This window comes from Triturus cristatus, chromosome 12, assembly GCF_964204655.1.
Source record: "Triturus cristatus chromosome 12, aTriCri1.1, whole genome shotgun sequence".
Taxonomy (NCBI): domain Eukaryota; kingdom Metazoa; phylum Chordata; class Amphibia; order Caudata; family Salamandridae; genus Triturus; species Triturus cristatus.
The window spans coordinates 777,194,007-777,214,262 of NC_140595.1; the positions used below are offsets into that span (position 1 = coordinate 777,194,007).

At 46.9% G+C, this 20,256-nt stretch overlaps 1 protein-coding gene across 3 annotated transcripts in view; it reads left to right on the plus strand.

Annotated features, from left to right (window-relative positions):
* KDM6B (lysine demethylase 6B) overlaps positions 1-20,256 on the plus strand; it is a 950,060-nt gene that overhangs the window by 477,432 nt on the left and 452,372 nt on the right. For all 3 annotated transcript variants that reach the window (XM_085639043.1, XM_085639042.1, XM_085639045.1), the window contains one exon: positions 5,674-5,775. The gene's annotated coding sequence lies outside the window, so the exon portion shown is untranslated. The remainder of the gene's footprint in view (positions 1-5,673; positions 5,776-20,256) is intronic.

The window sequence follows — 20,256 nt, forward strand, 5'->3', positions numbered from 1 at the left end:
CCACCCCTTCGCCTTGATGCTTTCTTGGGAGGGCAGACGTTGGAGTGTCCGCTCCCTACAGGAGGCGCAGCGCCTTCTCCATCTTCCTATTGACTCTGAAGGCGACGACCCTCCACCCTCCGGTACTCGTCCTAAGGGCTCACTTCGACCGGAGTGGTCCACTGTTCTTCCACCTCGTTCTCGTCGCCTCTCCAAGGGAACTTGACTCTGCACAGGCTAAACAGGAGGCCATTAATCAGGTGCGGTTCCTGAGCGCCTCTCCTTCCCTTACGCTGGGATGTTCTCGGCTTGGCCTTTGACCTAAGCCTTTCCAGAGGGGCCCCTTCGCTGGGACTGAGACTGATGCTCAGTGTGCACGGGATGCTGCTGACGGAGGCTCTGTGCCTCATGTGTGTCCAACACCCCCCCCTTGTTGGAGTCCTATCAGGGAGTGGCTCGGCATTCCGGATTGCCCCGTCTAGACTCTGTAGTATTGAGGCCCAGTTGGCCTGTTTGTTCTTTGTCTTTTTTCTTCTCTTTGTTTTTTTTCTTTGTTTTTTCTCTCTGTCCCTTTCGGAAGCGTCGGACTTGCTCTTTGGTTGGCTTCATCACGACTGGTTGGTGGGGGGTCCGGCAGACTGTCGAGCTGGAGCGGATGGGTCCTTACCCACTTGCTCCCTTTGGGAGTATTGCGGTTGGCCCTTTTGAGAGTGGGTTCCATCTTCCCTCATTTTTCACGTCTCCTCCTAGTTGGTCTCAGAATTGCCTCTTCCTGCTTGCTTCTGGTCCTAACACGCACCCAAGTCTCCCCCTAGTTGGCTCCCAACGCTGCCTCTTCCTGCTTGCTGCTGGCCTTACTGCGCGCTGCGTCCTCTCTCCTACACGATGACCCATACTGTCACTTTCCTCTCCCTTAACGTCAAAGGCCTCAACTCACCTTCCAAGCGTCGCCAGGTCTGGCGCTATCTATCCCAACACGATCCTGATGTGATTTTTCTTCAGGAGACTCGCTTGCTTTCCTCAGACACCCACCTCATGTCTCATCGCAAATACCCTCCCCAATATTGGGCAAGTTCTCAAACCAAGACTGGAGGAGTGGCGCTTCTTTTTAAGTCCGGTTGGCGTGTGACCTCCTCCCAATGCATAGCTGACGAATAGGGGAGATATTTAAAAGTTGATATGGTTTGGGGCCGAAGCTCCTGCACTTTTGTTATTATATCTATGCCCCCAATCAGAAGCAGGACGCCTATCTGCAACACTCCTATTGTTCTGGGAGGCGACTTTAACTTAGTTTGGGACCCCGAGTGGGATCGTACGGCTCAGGCGCATCAGGTTTCGGAGGCAACATCGGCGCACCTGAAAAATGCCATTACTGACCTTGGCTTGGTCGATGCATGAAGATACCTACATCCGGACTCCAGAGATTATTCCTACTGTTCTCACATTCACCGTTCATATTCGCGGATTGATCATTTTTTTCTTTCGCTCCCCCTGGTGCGGGATATCTGCACAGTGGACATCTCCGACATTTCTATCTCTCATCATGCGCATGTCCTGATTACGCTCAAACTCCCCGCACTTCGCAACAATCCCTTGCCACGATGGCGCATGCCTCTTCAAGCCCTCCGTGACCCGGTTGACGTGGTGGATATCCGTACAGAGATCGAATCTTTCTTTGCGACTAATACCCTCGATGATACGTCTGAGGATGTTCGATGGGATGCCTTCAAGGCTACTATTCGTGGGGTCATCCCCTCTATAGCCATTGCCCGGACCCGCGAGGCCCGTTTGGTTGAGGACACCCTCTCCCGCGATAGTAATGATCTGGAACACGTGGACCATGCCTCTCCATCCCTTGCTAATGAACGTCGTCTAACTGCCCTACGTGGCCAACTCCGCCTGCATCACACTAACGAGGCTGAACGGCTACTTGTCAACCTTCAACAGAAATTCTATGTCGGGGGCGACAAGGTCGGGGCATGCTTGGCACGTCGCTTAAGAGACCAGACTGCTCGATCTCACATTCACAGGCTCAGAGGTCCCTTATGGCCTTCTACAAGAAGCTTTATGCTCAGGCTCCTTGCTCCCCGGTGACGGTCGAGAAGTTTCTTGATGCCTGCCCCTGGGACCAGATTGACCCTTAATTTCAAGGGGTTGCTCGACGAACCTATCTCTCAGGATGAGCTTGCTAAATCCTTGAAGCAACTCCTGACTGGCAAGATGCCGGGGCCTGACGGCCTTCTGCTTTCTTTTTATCGAGTTTTTTACCCTCCGCTACGGGAACATCTGCTTCATCTCTTTAATAGTTTTACGGATACTACGGGCCTTAAACCTACGATGAACGAGGCTGAGATTGTCCTGGTCCCTAAGACTGGGAAAAACCCGACTTTGGTGGCTTCCTTCCTCCCCATTGCTCTGTTAAACACTGATGCTAAACTTTTCACAAAAATCCTAACGAATAGGCTGGCACTCCATCTACCGGGACTTATAGACCCCGATCAGGTGAGCTTTATTTGGCACCGTCAGGGAGCTGATAACATCTGGCGTATTGCCCACCTAGTGGAAAAAGCATGCATTAGAGCCATTCCTGCCTGCTTGGTCTCCCTTGACGCCGAGAAGGCGTTTAACCACGTGGACTGGGGCTTCTTACGGGCGGTTCTCCTGAAGATCGGCTTGGGACCGGGCTTAATATCCAAACTGATGGCCCCCTATGCTAAACCCACCACCCGTATTAGTTTTAATGGCTCTACAACTGCCCCTATTTCTATTCACTGGGGCACATGGCAGGGGTGCCCACTCCCCCCCCCCCCCCCCTCTTTTTGCGCTTGTTGTCGAACCCCTGGCTATCGCCATCCGTTGTCACCGTGATATCCAGGGCATCCGTATGGAAGGTATTGAACACAAGGCCTCCCTCTTTGCTGATGACCTGTTGCTATCTTTATCCTCTCCGTGGTCGTCCTTGCCTGCGGTGGCTAACCTCTTGGCCTCTTTTGAAGCTATCGTATTAATTTGGAGAAATCTCATGCCCTCAATCTTAAGCTTCCAGCACCGGAGGTCCAGCGCCTACGGGACCTTCTCCCTGTGCAGTGGACTGATGAGTCCATACGATACCTGGGCCTGGACTTAACCCCTACACTCTTGTCCTGGACCTCCTCGAATTGGCCTCGCTTTCGCAACTCCGTTCGCGAAGAGATGCGACGGTGGGAGGAGCTTCCCTTGGCATGGTTGGGCCGCCTTCACGCAGTTAAGATGTCCCTTCTCCCTAAAATTCTCTATTTGTTTCAGTCCCTCCCCACCTGTGGATTTTGAGACCTTGCAGCGTGAATTTACCAAATTCATGTGGGGGAAATCGCGCCCCCGCTTTTCCCACAAGATACTCCTGCTTCCCAGATCGAGGGGGGGACTGGCCTGTCCCAATCTGATGGAATATTATTGGGCTTGCCCCTCCACTTTATTTCTGAATGGATTGTCCCTGAAAGTAAAAAACACTGGTTCCATATGGATCGGGCGGTAGCTTGTAGACCACTCTGGGATCTCGCTTGGCTCCCATATTCTGCACGCCTGCGAAGTGCATATCTGGCGACACCGACGAGAACGGTCCTGGAGGTGTGGGATGGATTGGTGCTATCTCGTGGTCTTACGGCTTTCTCCTCTCCTAATACACCTTTTACACGCAAACCAGCATTTCCCCCTGCGCTCCAGCCCCGCTCCTTCGAAGCCTGGACTATAGAGGGTCGCCGGGTTCTCCAGTACTTCTTTCAAGGCTCTACTCTTCGCTCTTTTGATCAGTGTAAGCAGTTTTTACGCCTATCGGACAAGGAGCGTCTATAGTACTACCAAGTACATCATTGGCTCTCCGCCCCGAGTATTCCCGGGAAGTGACTCTGCGTCTTACCCCCTTTGAAACCCTGGTTCGTCGATTCGACTGATCTAAAGGCCTCATCTCTAAGACCTACTCGGTTCTTCAGCACTCTGGGCATCTACCAAGACATGGCTATACGACTCGCTGATTTAACCACTGACGTCTCCCCGGAAGACTGGGACCGCTTATGGAAGGACATTCCATAGGCATATCGTAGTATCCCGCAGCGTGAATCTGCCTATAAATTAATGACACAATGGTACTATACTCCTGCTTGCCTTCACCAGATGTTCCCAAACTCCTCCCCACTTTGTTGGAGGTGTCAGGCTGCTAGGGGGGATTTTTTTTTACATATCTGGTGGTCCTGCTCGGAACTCACTGTGTTTTGGAAGGAGGTACTCAGCCATATTAAGGACATTGTGGGTTTTCCAGTCCCTTCCCCCTCCAGCCCTTGTGCTTCTAGGCATTCGACCCAGTACGCTACGGGCCATGACCTCGGCCCACTGGCATCTCATCCTTCATTTACTGGGAGCAGCGCGCCAGACCATTGCCTCCTGCTGGAAACGTCCCCACCCTGCCTATTGCTGCATGGTTTCTCCGCCTATGGGATGTCCTCACCCTTGAATTGCTTACAGTCCGTCTTGCCCACGCTCACACCCGCTTTGATCGCATCTGGCGTCCCCTAGTACATCACCTTACTAAAATGGAACACTCATGCCTAATGCCCCCTAGACTGAGAGCTTTGCAATTGTTTGATAGTCTCTTGGAACCTTACTCTAGAGGTGGACAGCCGGATTCCCTGGAGTAAATTATGCCGCCCACTGGATGCCCACTCTGAACCCGACAAATTCTACCCTCCACTCTGAGACTTGTTGTTGGCCCCCCTCCAGCTCTTCCCTGGCACATCCATTTCTTCCTCTTTCTTCCCTTTCCTTGTTCTTCCTGGTTTCCTTTTCCATTGCTCCTTCTTCTTACTTTGTCTTCTCTTCTAAAAAATTTTTATTGGTCTTTCCTCTCTCCTTTCTTTTTGTTTATTATAACTTCACATGTTTATTGCCACAAACCTTGTGAGTGATATGTGTTTCCAGATTGGGCGGGAGCCCTGTTTTGTTTCCTATTGATGCTTTTGTGTTTTTGTTTGCTCCCCGATGTATAGCAAGGGTTCCTCTGGGATAGTGTATTCTTTTTCTGTGGCCTCTTGGACCCTGGGCTCAATTTAGGCTCCTCTGGGCTGTACAAGAGACTCCACTCCTGTGTGAATTACTTTTCAATCCGAGACTTTTGCCTTGGCCCAAATCCATGGGTACTGCCATTCTTCAAAATAGCCTTTCTTTGTTTCTATATCCAATATTCGAACTTTCCTGTAAGGGATAAGCTTTTTGTACTTATTATTTGTTTCTCCCTTGCCCCTTCCCTTTCAGATGTGCGACAAGCATTGTTTCCTAATTGTTGTTGCTCAATAAACAGATATTAAACCAAAAAAGTCTGATTTTCAGGCAGTTAAAAATAACATGTAGAACTGACTGTTTCAAAATCAATTATATTCTGATACTTTTAATCCAACTTGACCATTACTAAATCTCATAAATGCATTGGTTTATTCAATTATTATAACTGAACACTCCGTGTAGTATGGTGGCATTGTCTTGGCACAACTGTTTGTGAACACCTTTGACCCTCTGGTCTACTTGCACAATCTATGTATAATCCATTCCCTTTCCTTTGCAAGGACTTCCTGGATTTGATTGGTCAGTTGCTGTTTACTGCTGTGTGTTTCAATATGTTGTTGTTAAATTATGTATTTATGCATGATTTACCTTCTTCTCTTGTAGGATATATGTCTGCGCCATGGCCGGTTCGTAACTTCGCCACTCTTGTCCACCACCCATTCATAAGGGTACCAGGCCAGGGCACGGCCAGCCAATGAGTGCCCGGTAAGAACACTATTTTGTGTTTAACCATTAACTTTTTTTGTAACCATATCAGCACCCACCTGATCTTAATGTTTTTCCACTGTGTACCCCCAAAAATCGCTGCACCCACAACTTGGAATCTGCTGTGAAAGGAACTTTCTTTCATCAATTGTTGTCTATTCTTACTAGATTAAAGTAGAATTGACATATAACTTAAAGGTTCTAGACAGCATTAGGAGTTGATCCAATGTCTCAATACATCCTTAGGTGAAGGTGCATAAATAAGATGATGAACAATGGTCTCTTAAAGTTATCAATGCTATAAGAACGTAGTTGTGGTGAAAGATCGATATTTTTCGAAGGCTTCTAAGTGACCAAACCGCAGTACATCTAATCTGGAAATGCCAAGGAGGTCTAACCAGTGGAACACCACAACTCTTGTCACTTGCACCAGCAGAAAACCTTGCCAGAGCTATCCTGTGCCGCCAGCCAATCCAGCATAGCACCTTTTGCCAGTAGCTTAGCTTCATCTAGGCAGGAGCAGTCCGAGAGTCTATGACCTAAGAGCAGATAGCTTATCAGAGATGAAACCTCAGAAAGGTCCAGTTCACCACCTGTGGCGGAAAAAGAGCAGAATTATCATCTGCGAACCGTGACATCCAGTCTTTTAGATTGCCCTCCCATTAGAAGCCCTGTGCCAGGACCTTCTTGGTGATCAAACTGCCAATGGCCCAATAGCTGAAGCAAAGAAAAATTGCAAGAGCGGGTACTCTTTCCTAGTGTCACTGTCAGTGTGGAATGGGTTCGATAAGATGGTGTTTGTCACCTGACCCCAAAAGCTGTTATCTAATGTGTGGATGAAAGCCAGAAAGGTGGAACCATATTTTTCTGTAGGACTTGCCAGAGAAAAATCCCATCTCAGGGAGTCAAAAGCATCCTTAACAGCTGCAAGTGTCAGCGCAAACCCATACATTTGTGTGCTCGGGACAGGCCAATTTGAACTGAGTGCTCCGCCCTTGCACAAAATCATTCTTTCTACCGTAAAATGCAAGTGTATAAACCTGAAAGGAATGAGAAATGGAAGTACATCCTGCTTAGGGAGATTGCCGGACTGTAAAGTATGAGTCCACTCATACGCAAGTTAAATACGCTTTAAAAATACTAGCACACCAAGGAATGTATGAGCAGCAACTTTTACCTCCTCCTAGTTCTGCCAGCTCCTTAGTAACTGTACACTAAACAATCTAGAACACCCCCGTTAACAGGGAGCTAGGCACAAGCCTACAAGTTATACAATAACAATGAAGGAATGCTGAACATAACACCTCTTCCCTCTTCAAAATGATAAACAACAAAAGAATAAACCTCCAAAGTAAAATGCAAGAATTACAGAAAAATAATGTATGCATCAATCACTTACTATTTAACATTCATAATACAATAACCAATTAGGTTTAATTCTAACATGTTTCCGCTCCCCCACTTCAACTCAATCCTCACCTCCATCTACCCTACTATCTCCATCCTCACTTCCATCTTCCTTACCATGTATGTCGGTAGAATTAAAAATGTCCTAGCTATCGTAACGGAAAGTTTCAATTCTATTAAGGACTCGGAAGCGAGGATTATGCTATTCTTTCTCCACTTTGAATAGCAGCCATTTTAAGTCAACAAAACCAAACTACTATTTCCATGAAACATAGGGAATACAGAAGAAAACAATAGAGTGTCCACAGGTAGAGCGTCCTCTCCTCTGCACCAATCACAGGCTCCGGTGTGGATAAAGTCCTCTGTTCCTGTCCATTCCTCCTCTGTTCCTGTCCATTCCTCCTCTGTTCCTGTCCATTCCTCCTCTTTCGTTGCTGTAGGTCAGGCAGTCAGTAAGTGTTATGAATCTTGTTTTCCAGAATCGCCTGAAGAACAAAACCGAGTATAAGCGACAGCCATGGCTAAGGTTTCACCTGTAGGGGAAACAGCATAACCAAGCAACAGCAGATAGAGAATTAAACAAGACCAAAGAAATTGTTACTTACCCCGATACGAGGGTGGGAAGGTATCACTGAAGAACGAGAACCCTGGGTGGGATAATCCTCGCCTCCGAGTCCTTAATAGAATTGAAACTTTCCGTTACGATAGCTAGGACATTTTTCATTCTATGTCAGGACCGGAGGCGAGGATTATGCTCGTTTAAAGCTTGCTCACCACCAAGTGAGCCATATCAATAATCTGTTTGAAGTAAAACCGCTTAAAGGTAGAGCCTGAAGACCAGTCTGCTGCATTCAGAATGTCTTCCAGACGAGCTCACAGGGTAAATGACTTAGAGTCCATTGCTCCTCTAGCGGAGTGAGCGCCAAAGGCTCGAAGATCAATACCTGCCTCCTGCATCACCCACCTTACCCAACGGGCAATGGTGGGAGAAGAAAGCGCTTTATGAGGTTCCTTGAGCGCAATAAGCAACTGTTGTTCGCCCGGCGGGCGAAACTCCTATGACATTTCCTCGTATGCCTTGAGACAGGAGACCACACACAACTTGGGAGCATCCGGTAAAGCAGGGTACGAGACGGATTTCGTCCCACATTTCGTCCGTCTGCGAATCGTGAAAGTGACCCCTGTAGGAGAAAAAATCCTGCTGGAAACATCCAAGGCTCTAACATCTGAAACCCTTCTGCAGGAAATAAGGCACCGAAGCATTGCCAGCTTCGCAGATAGTTCTTCCCGCGAGAGGAACTGGTTAGGTTGCCAGGAAAGGAACAGGTTCAAAACTTGATCTACATCCCAGAGTTTGGAATAACGAGGCTCAGGAGGCAGAGAAAGGCGAATGCCCCGAAGAAGACGACACACCAACGGATGTTCGCCCACCGGAGAACCGTCCACCACCGCATGACCAGCTGAGCTGGCAGAACGAAAGGTGTTGACGGTTCTATAAGCCAAGCCCTCCTCCGCCAGGCTGGCAAAAAATGTAAGATGGAAGTTACATCTGTTGCCACGGGATTGAGACTCTGTAGCATACACCAACGACACCATCTCCTCCAAGGAGATTGGTAGCGTTTGATGGTGCTATCGGCCCATGCCTTTGACATTAACTTCTCAGCTGCTCCCGAAAGGCCCGGGACCGCCCAGCGTCCCCTGTAATCCGCCACGCCATCAGAGCGAGCAAACCCTGCGCTATCAGTGGGTGAGCAACGTTGTCCGGACTGAGTAGAAGAGTCGGAAAGTGGGGAAGTGGGATTGGAGAATCCCAAGAAAGTTCCAGAAGAACCGGAAACAAGACTTGAGATCTCCAAATTGGAGATACTAGGAGCACGTCCGCATTCTGGCGACGGACTTGAGCTGAGACCCTCGTAAGCATCGCGAACGGGGGAAAGGCATAGCCTCGCTAGTCTCACCAGTTCTGAAGAAAAGCATCGGTCTGTGACGCCAGGGGATCCGGTCTGCAACTGAAGAGCCTGGGAAAGTTGGTGATCCAACCGGGAGGCAAACAGGTCGACGGAGAATGGGCCCCAGACATTCTGGAGGTCCGAAAAAAAACCCTGGATGTAGCTTCCACAGGCTCCCGTCGTAAAAATGACGAGAATGAAAATCCGCCACCTGGTTGTCCTGACCCGGTAAGTACTCCGCCGTCACAGACACGTGGTGTTCCAGGCAGTTCTGCCAAAAGTTCGCTGCCATGTCCGAGGGCGCTCTCGACCGCGTGCCCCCGAGATGGTTGATGTACAGGACCGCCGATACGTTGTCCATCTTCAGTAGTACGCTAGATCGAACGGAGTCCTTGGTCCAGCATTGGATCGCAAAAGATCCCGCCAAGAGCTCCAGACAATTGATATGTAACTGTTGCTCTTGAGGTGACCACACACCGCCCGTCGTGAACTCGCCGTAGCGTGCGCACCAGTCGGACCTGCTGGCGTCGGATTCGATAATGATATCGGGCGCGGAACCGAAGATCGCTTTCCATTCCAGCCTCCATGTTGGAGAGCCACCATTGAATCTCCTCTCTGGCCTCCGCCGAAAGGGGTACCTTCTGAGAGTATGAGCAGCCCTTACGAAGGTGATAGGCCTTGAAGCGCTGCAGGGCCCTGTAATGGAGTGGTCCCGGAAATATGGCCTGAATCGACGCCAACAGCAAACCCACAAGGCGGGCCAACTGCCTGAGAGAGAGATGATGCTGCGCTAGCGCCCTCCTGAGTTTGTGACGAATCTTCGCCAACTTGCGGGAGGGAAGATTGAGAGTTAACGCCACTGAATCGATGGAAGATGACGATCTGGGACGGAATGAGTGTAGACTTTGCTTCGTTGATGACGAAGCCTAGACTCTGCAGCAAATTGACTGCAGTCTGGAGCTGACAAGTCAAGGTTGAGGGACACTGTGCCATCAGCAAGATGTCGTCCAAGTAAACTATGAGACGCATGCCGGACGCCCGCAGTCTTTCGATGACTGGACGGAGAACCTTGGTGAAGCACCAAGGGGCGGAGGACAGACCGAAGGGAAGGGTGGCGAATTCGTATGTGGTGCCCCGCCAGTGAAATTGAAGGAACCTCCGGTGAGGGGGAAAAATGGGAACAGTCAGATACACGTCCTTGAGATCGAGACGCACCAGCCAGTCGTGCGGCCTGAGCAGATCGCGAAGAAGATGGATACCCTCCATCTTGAAGTGACGGTAAACCAGCCACTCGTTGAACTCGCGTAAATTGATGACGGGACATTGACCCCCGTCTGCCTTGTCTACAACAAACAGGTTGCTGATAAAACCTTTGGGATGGGGTGGAGTTTCCACCACAGCCCCTTTGTTCAGCAGGGAACGCACCTCTTGATCGACTAGCGCGGCATAGGCAGAGGAAAACGGGAGAGGCTGGGGAGGAAACGGCTGAAGGGGATCCCCTAGAAACTCTATGTGAAACCCCTGCACGGTTTGAAGAACCCACGCATGTCCTGTGAGAGAAGTCCAGGCCGGGAAAAAATGAGCCAGACGGCCCCCCACCTTTAGAAGGGAAGAAGGGAGAACACTCACCGGAAGAGTTGAAGGCGCCCCCGCCTCTACCGCCTCTGTTCCGTTCTCGACGTCCTCTCGTTGGGTAAAAGTTACCGAATCGGGCTTGGTCTCGATACTGTCCCTGGTTGGAGCCTTGTCCTCTGTTGGTTAGGACGGCCGGACGAGCAGCCCCTGCCTCGGCCCGCCCCTCAGAAAACCCGAGGGCGAAACACCTTCCTGATCGAGGATTGTGCTCTGTCAAGAGATGTGAAGGTGTTGACAAAGCGTCCAAGTTCCTTCATAAACGGTTCCCCGAAGAGGCCCCCTTGGGCCACAGGGCCTGCCTCTGAATCTGACAAGTCTCCTAACTTAGGGTCAACTTTGATTAGAAGGGATTTGCGCCAATCAGTTGAAATGGCGCAGTTGGCATTGCCAAGAAACACTACGACGCGTTGGGCCCAGGAGGAGAAGTTTTCAAGGGAGATCAACGACCCGGAGGATTTGGCCTCCTCCGCCATGTCCAGGATTTTAGTGATGGGTCCCAAGGCGTGTTGATGCCCTTCTTCGGGTCTTTAACAAATTTTTGCAGAAAAGTGGCCATACGCGGGTCGATGTCGGGGGTGGCCGCCATTTTGCCTGCCAGAGAGGTTCGAGGACACTCCGCCCTGAGACAATTCCGAACTGAGGCCTCGAATGGCTGGCGGATATGGTTGGCAACATAAAGAGCGACCTTGTCACAGGGCGCCCATTCTGAGGACCTCGGATGCAGGATGTCTGCGGGGTTCTGCATATCTGCGCAAAGGTTCCCATCCTTGGGATCAGGCACGGAGCCTGCAGAGCGATCGGGACATGAAGGGCCAGCAACATTGGCATCATCCCCTTGATCGGGATCCACCGGAGTGCAGGGCGTAGATGGAGTGGGGTTACTTGCCAAGAAAGCCTGCTTCAAGCGAGCGAAGGCGTCGAAGTCCACCCCTGCTTCTCTGGGGCGCTTCGCCGGCGGGGGTTGTGGGTCAACTGAGGCAGCACTGAAGTGCTAGAGGCGGGGACGGCTTGCGTCGCTCTGGCCAATCGCAGGCCTGCTCGATTTTCTGGGAGAGGCGATCCTCTAGGGGCCCCATAGCCTGCTCAACTGCTTTAAAGATTGACGAATCTACCGCATCGTAGAAGTCATCGTCCCATGGCAGCATGGCGAGTGGGTCCTCATCCCACTGGTCATCCTGATAAGCTTCGTCCTTAAAGAACTCCATAGCCAGCGAAAGCAAGTTAAAACAGTGTACAACCCCGAAAAATATGTATAAAGTGAGGGCAAACTCAATATGGGGGGCTGGGTGACATCGTACACTTCAGGCAAGCAGAGCTTGCAATCGGGACACAGCCCTGGCCCAACAGCCCTGGTGCAAAAATATATATGTAGGGCGACCTGCCAAAATATATGGGCCCAGCAGGGAAACCCTGCAGTACTGACTCTCACAGAGCGTTGTAAAGTACGGCCTAAATACAGACCCCCAAGCGGGTCAAAGTCACCAGAACAGCGCTGTTAGGGGCGTTCATTAATAACACTGCCTAACGGCAGCAAACAGACCGTTTCCCGGTGTAGCGGCAGGCCCAGGCTCAAGTCCGACAATGCGTTCCCGAGATCAAACAATGCGCGGAATCTCCGGAATGCATGTCGGAAGTGGAACACTCTCGCGCTCCCTCTGGTGGCCGCCAAAGCGCACCGTGAGCCGCACCAAACTGCGCAGCCGTTGGGGAGGAACGCTCCCACGGCTGACAGCGAGTCCGCCGAGTAGCGGCGGACTCGCCACAAAAAAAATGCCAATTAAAGGCAGCCAATAATGGAATTAAACCGACATTTGGGGAAAAGTGCGAGGGTTCGTGCCGATAAACACAGGCGCGCGTCGAGCGCTTGAGAAACCAAGGGATGAAACACGCCGCTACCGGCGGCACACATCATAAAACAAACGCGCACAGGCGCTGAAGGTGCCTAGGGGAAACATCAGAGCCCCCCCCCCCCATCCCCCCCGAACGGTAGTCACACAGCAACAGGATAGGAATAAACTCACTTTATAAGCGTAACAAGCATGAAACTGGGAGAATTTATCACCTTACAACATATTACAAGTGAAACATCACCATACTATGATCAGATGGACATTACAATAGTAGCAAGAGAAATAAAGTAGAACTTATCTGGCTGCAAGCAGCGAAGAAAGAGGAATGGACAGGAACAGAGGACTTTATCCACACCGGAGCCTGTGATTGGTGCAGAGGAGAGGACGCTCTACCTGTGGACAATCTATTGTTTTCTTCTGTATTCCCTATGTTTCATGGGAATAGTAGTTTGGTTTTGTTGACTTAAAATGGCTGCTATTCAATAATGTGGAGAAAGAATAGCATAATCCTCGCCTCCGGTCCTGACATAGAATAGCCATTCACCTCTACAGGACCTTCTCCTACATCTCTTTCTGTAACCCTTCCGCCTGCAACACAGCCGTCCGTTTCTATCTGCCTTTCTGACTCATTCCTATCCATGGTGCCATCCGTTGCTGGTTCAACATATTTCCTGTCAGTATTTGCACTTTTGTCAGTTAACTTCTCATTCCATACACACTCATTGCAAAGTACAGCTATTCTTTTGAAGTTCCACACCTTGCCATCATTCAACATGAGGGCATTACGCAAAACCTTAATAACTTTCAAAGTTTCAGTGAACTGACTTTCTCCTTTCTTGACTCTCCAAGGTTTTCTCACCTTGACCATCATTCTAACTTCCACAATAGTTATCTTTAACATTTTTTCTTAAATCATATTGTATTGTTCTTTGTATTTTAAATTAGTATCCACAATCATCTTCCTTACCTCCTCCATGGAAAACTTTGCCTTAACAGAATGTACTAACCACTCTGGGTTAGCCTTGGTTCTGGCCTCCCTTCCACTTTTATTTTCAAAGGGTGAAACACCCAAAGCATTGTGAGTAACTGTTCTTTCTATACATCCAAACCGTCTTGAATATTTGGACTTCCCAGTCATTCTTGTTCTTATTAGCTAACTGCACAGCATTTTTAATCACCCAGTTGAAGCTCTCTACCTACTGGGATTATAGAGTGAAGCGGTTCTATACTTGATGCCCACTCTGGTAAAATAATCATGAGCTTTTCAAGATACCCATTATCCCTGATCAGTTGCGCTGGCAACCCTTCATTTAAGAAAACCTCATCCATAAATGTTCAGACTGCAGTGTCTAATCTTTCAACAATGTTGATGGTATGCCATGGAGAAAAGGTATCAATCAAGGAAGCTATCACATACTTCATCTCCAATGGGTCCGATGAGGTCATTGCCCACTGTCTCCCATGGACTATGAGGAACAATAGGCTCACACATGCTGGGCCTAAAAGTCCTTAAGGACTTGTCAGCATTAGAATAAGCAATACATTCTTTTACCATCCTTTTCACAAACATATCCACTCCAGGCCACCAAAAACATTTTTCGACTACAAGTTTAGTTTTTGACAATTCCTCCTGGTCCTTCATGACATTGACTACTCTGCTCCTGAAGGTTACTGGAGGAACAACTTTATCTCCCCTTCGCACAATGCTACCACCCACTGATAATTCATTCCTATCTCCCAAAAATGTTTAAAGTCTGTGGATTACTCAGATTTGCTGAGCCAACCTGATCCAATGAAAGTGATCCCTTTTTGTAAAACCGCATCAGTAGCACGCTGTTTATCCCAATCCTCTCTTAACACCAGCCAAACCTTGATCAAGAATAAGAGCAATTGTGAACTCTTCCCATTCTGACTCCTCACACTCTTGAATATCCAAAGGCAATCTAGACACAAAATCATCTGTAACGTTGCTTTTACCAGGAACAAATTCTACACTATATATTGAAATCCTGCAGTCTTGTGGACATTATTGCTATCCTTTCCGAAGCCCAGAATTTAACTTCAGCCTTTAAAAGTGTAACTAGTATCTTGTGACTAGTCCGAACAGTGGATGCTTCACCCACACAAATGATCTGAAGTGTTCCAACGCCCACACATAAGCTAAAGTTGTCTTCTCTAGGACAGAAAACTTTTCTTCCGTTGGAGACAATACTCTAGATGCAAAAGCAGTAATTCTTTTCTGTCCCTTCGTATCCTTTTGTGTTAAGACACACCCACAACCTTTGTTGCTAGCATTCACAGTACCACAATTCTTCAAATTGGGGTCAAACCCTTTAAAGGCAGGAACCTTAACAATGGCACTACTAATGTCCTCAAATTCATTCTGGCATTAAAGTGTCCAAATAAATGTTCACTTGTTTTCAATAGTTGTCTCACATTGTAAACTTCACTGAAGAGCCCTTCCACAAACTTGGAGTAAAACTCTACAAGACCTAAGAAGAATCTTAACTCCTCTTTGTTGGTACGAGCAGGGGCATTGCGGATAGCTTCAATTAATTCCAGTTAGGGAGAAACGTCCTTCTCACTTAACACATGACCGAGATATGTCACAGAATACTTGGCAAATTTGCATTGAGAGTATTCCACAGTTCAATTCTGGTCATTCCGAAATTCTAACACCATGTTCAGTCGACTCCTGTCTTTTTCATACATCAAAATGTCATCCTGGAGTTAAAAATCTGTAAAACAATTTCTTCTATATGCTCTATTAGTTTTCCGTTTGAAATTAACTCTATTATGAGGAAGTACCTACCCAGTCTGGTTTGGTGCCCGTAAATTTGGATAATTTGTGGATCTGTTATTCGCAGTTGCCTTCCAGGTTATTACTTCCAACTGGAAAGATACCTCCAAGGTCACCTTTTCTGCCTGGTGGAACCTTCTCTGTCATCACCACAGATTGGACAGAGCTTTTGCCACCTGCTCTCACCAACTTCTCAGAAAAGAGGCTTTCTGGTCTCCACTTACTAATTATGTATCTTCCCATTCAACTCAGATTCAGGATAGTACTTCTGCTTTTCAACCACCATGAGCCTTACGGTCTTAATTTTCTTATACTGTACATATTTATAAACATAATGTTACCTTTGCATTAGCATTATTTGTTTATTCCCTCTGTAGTCATTGGAGTTAAATATGATTTTTTCTGTAAATAGTGCTGGATTTTTCTTTTGTTTGTTCTTTTCTTCTCTCTCTCTCTATATATATATATATATATATATATATATATATATATATATATATATATATATATATATATATATATATATATATATATAGTAAAAATGCTAAGTTATCATAACACATAGTATGATTCAGGCAATATATTTTAATAATGCTGTATTAAACTTTAAAACATGTCATCCTGGAAACACCTTATAATAATAACCTTCCTGGAAAGCTGATGAATTAATTTCTGAAAAACCACTGCCAGGGATGCTAGTCCAAATGGCATTATCGTATAACGAGAACACCCCAAAGGCAAGATGGATACAGTAAATTTCTTACTCTCCTAATGTAAAGATTTCTGATGGTACACTGCGGATAGATCAAGTGAGGTAAACCACTTCGCACGATCTATTGATGCAAGCATATCAGAGATTTTCAGCAAGGGAAAGTTATCAATCACTATATTGTTGTTACGGTAGCAAATCAGTACGTACCCTGATTTTGCCATTTTTGCATCTGGCAATCGCCACAGGTGAATTGCTAGATGCTTCTACCTCTTCAATAATATCATCCTTAATCAATTTGTCAAGTTCCTTTTGCGCCGCCTGTCTTAACATAATAGGAATATTCCTGGCCTTGTGCACATTAGGCTGTGCAGAATCTTTAAGTATGATGTGATGTTCCAAATTAGTGAGCTTACCAATCTTTCCTGAGAACACTTTAGGAAATCTAGTATTGCACTACCAACACCCTCACTGTCTTCCACAATCAATATTGGTTCAGAACTGTTCAGGTTCAACATTATATTAAGATTACCCTGGTTCTGCCAACCCAGATCAGATGGCCCTCTTCATGCTTATACAATTTTACTTGGTTCTTCCTACTTTTGAATCTGAAAAGTAAAGAACTGTACCCTAACATCTCCGTTTTCTCGCCAGAGAACCTTTCTGGTCTAACATCCGTGGGAAATAACCTCTATCGGACGTGATCTACAATTCTTTCCTTCCATACCTTCTCATTAATGATTGTATACGGAGATCCCGAATCTGAATACATTTGAATTTCCACCCCACCAATCCTCGTTAAGAAAACATGTTTCTTCCTTAGTTTGTCATCACCACCTGCATTGAACACAAATATTTTGTGCTAAATATTCTAGTGACTTGCTCTTCCTCATCGGAGTCCTCTTCCTTCTCAAGACACTTCACTTTAACGTTTTTCTTAGTCTTACAAAACTTAGCAAAATGCTCAGTCTTACAACTTATGTAACGCTTGACGTTGGCTGCTGGACATTATTTGCTATTCGCAAAGTGAGAATCGCTGTCACAATGGTAACCTCTTAAACTTTCCTTTTTCTAACTACTTTTCAATTTCTGTGTTACTTTTATCATTACCTTAAATTTTACCTACTACCTCTTCTTACGTTTTACTAGTCTCACCCTTAATAGCTTTTACACTATGGCTAGACATATCCGCTTTTCTTACAATTGCCAAAATATCTTGTAATTCTGCATCTCCATTAACCCATAATCTCAAATTTACAATCACGAGATAATTTGTGTAAGGCAGACACATTCGTCTAAACTCTCATTTGCTTTACTATCTCTTAAAGAATTTGTATCTTACAATACTTATGCATACATGTGGTGCACAATACTTCTCAAAAGCTGCAATAGCCACTTGAAGTCTTCCAGGAAGTCCAAGTCCAAATGCAGGCATTAAAAGTGAAGTTGGATTTTACCCCATCCTACCACTCTGACTCTAAATAGGAGTGACAAGTGTGTCAAGATGCATTCCCTGGAGGTCACTAGTCCTCGAGTAGATTATTTAGATGGTCCCAACATGCCCCGAGTGCCCGACGGTAGATTGAGGCCTTCAAAAAGGCCATGCTGCCAGTATTCCATGTGTTGCCAGCTCCCTCTGGCGTGCTTTCTGGCCCCACGGAACTGCACGGGCTTCCTGGCGTGTTGGTGCACAGTCCCCTTAAGACCTATTAATGGGCCCTTACTAACTCTAGTAAAGATTTTTAGCCTGGCATCATGCTCCACACTGATTCCTGCCACCAGATATCAGCACCGACAGCACTGGTGCTAAAACCTATGCCTGGCCCCCAGAGTTCCACCTGAGTTCAAACATGCTTCGGTATGAAATTACAAAAGAGCAAACAGACGTCATGCAGCCTGACTCTAACCTGTGTAGCTTCCACATCACAGCTGCCAGCATAGGCTTTATCATGTTTTTGGTTCTGGCTTTAACCCTGTGCTAGATCAAGGTGTACTGATTATGATGGTGAAGGGATGGCTTGCTCCCCATCTCATTACAATGATGATGCTTTTATACCTAAACTTAAAAAAAAAAAAACTCCTGTACGCTTGACGCCTCTTCTGAGAAAAGTGCCTTATCTGCAGTAGTGGCTTAGAGTTACAGATGCACTTCATTGAGACTAAAACAAATGTTTAAACTGAAATCCTGCAATCTTGGCTGCTAACATCTGAGCCAAGGCTCTCCAACCTTTTCTATAGTGAGAGGTACTTTTGAGCAATGAAAATAGTACCGAGCTACTACGGACTTTGATCATTGTCACAATTGTGACCACATCAGATGCGACCATAATACTGACCACCACTTGAAAGATCATAGTAGCGACCACCCAGGTGTAAATCAACAGATTAAACTATACATACCCATATATACTTTTTTTTTACAGTGTTGTAGTTGTCAATATTCTGAATACCTGGATATATTCTGATAGAACAGCGACCACCCCAAAGCATAAGACCGTTACCAAGAGCAATGTTTGGAAAAGTGTTATCAATGCAAAAAGCCTCTGCATGACTAATATAACATCCATAACAAGCACCCACTGGCACAAAAATACTAAGATGTATAAATCTCCCAAACACATGTGAATTATTCTTCAAAGAGCAGCTTTAAATTTAAATGTGGTTTGCATTTTCATTGTTTTTTTTTTTTTTTTTTTCTCTAACATCAGCACACCGCTCTCAAATTACACAATTTTCTATCAAATTTGCCTTATTCGTTTTCCGTAAAAACACTCCAAGAACATCTTGTGTTTTTCACGCACTATGAATGAATGAGTGGGGCTTGCAAAATGACAAATCTGCATGTGTGGATAGAAGAAACAGGTGATTATATTTCAGGTCCTGCAGGTTGTCAGTGTGCAGTCTGGAGATGTATACTGCTGCCTTCTTCAACGTGGTTAGACCCCTGAATTACGTACTGTGCTGGGCTGCACCTCAGAGAGCTACTTCCAGGGTACTGGTGAGCTACTAGTAGCTCCCAAGCTACCCGTTTGAGACCCCTGAGAGTCCTTCCCACATCAGTGAGGCGTTTACAGGTACTCTGATGGGTACCTGGTTGAAACCATCCTCTTGCCAGCTTGTGAACAGGCAGGTGGGTCTGGCACCTGGTGACCCGTATTTTCTCACCAATCACCTCACCCCAAAGAGCGATATTGTGGAGGCCTCAACCAGTAAAGTGAATCCCAATTCATTCCACCCTGCTCTTTCAGATAGGGAATGTAAGAGGATAGACACCTTTTGGCATACAGGTCTTCTTCAGCCAGTGTGGACCTGTGGTCTGCCTGTTGCATATTTACACCCAAGCTCTTTGGCACATGGCCAGCGAGATCATGGTAGGCATTTTCAGGGCCTCTATGGCCCAGACAGTACATAATTGGCAAGATGGGGCCTAATAGGTTATCTGTGCAGGCTTGGATGCCACTGATTGCCATGGCATGATGGCTGATACCAGGGTAGTCTTTCATCAAATGCCTGGATGAGGTCCTCTGGGGTTTCCAGCGATGTGCAGGCTTTGCTGATGGACGTTTGATTGGTGCCGCCTCTTCAGCGAGAAGGTAGACTCTAGTTTGGAACTCTTTATTGATAGTAGAGTTACAGGGTGTTGCTTGGGGCTGTTGGCCCCTGCAAAGCAATTCCCACACCAGTCTCTGAAATTTAGGGACTACTTTAGGTTGTTGGTGCTTAGACAAAGAAAGACTTCATATCCAGTGATGCAACAAACAACCCAGTTGATTAGCAGCAGCGAACGTGGAGCTGGCAGGAAATGTATGGACCAGCAGGAACATTGGTCTTTTAACTACACTAGTCACCAAATGCTTAAGTTTGCCCTCAGTGGCTCATGACCACCCAGTGAAATGCAGGATCTAGCACCTCCTATCAGGTTGGTGATTTATCTCGTCCGAAAGAAGTCTGGAAAATTATTCAAAATTGTCATGCCCTACTCTTGCTTTCCCCCTGCCCGATATCCCTCCTAGATCATAGCGGATTTCAGAAGAACATCTGTCCCTCCTCCTACAGGAGATGCGCTTCTTGCTCTCCAAAGGTTCTATCAAGAAGGTACCGGGTGCGCAGAAAGTCGGGGTTACTATTCTT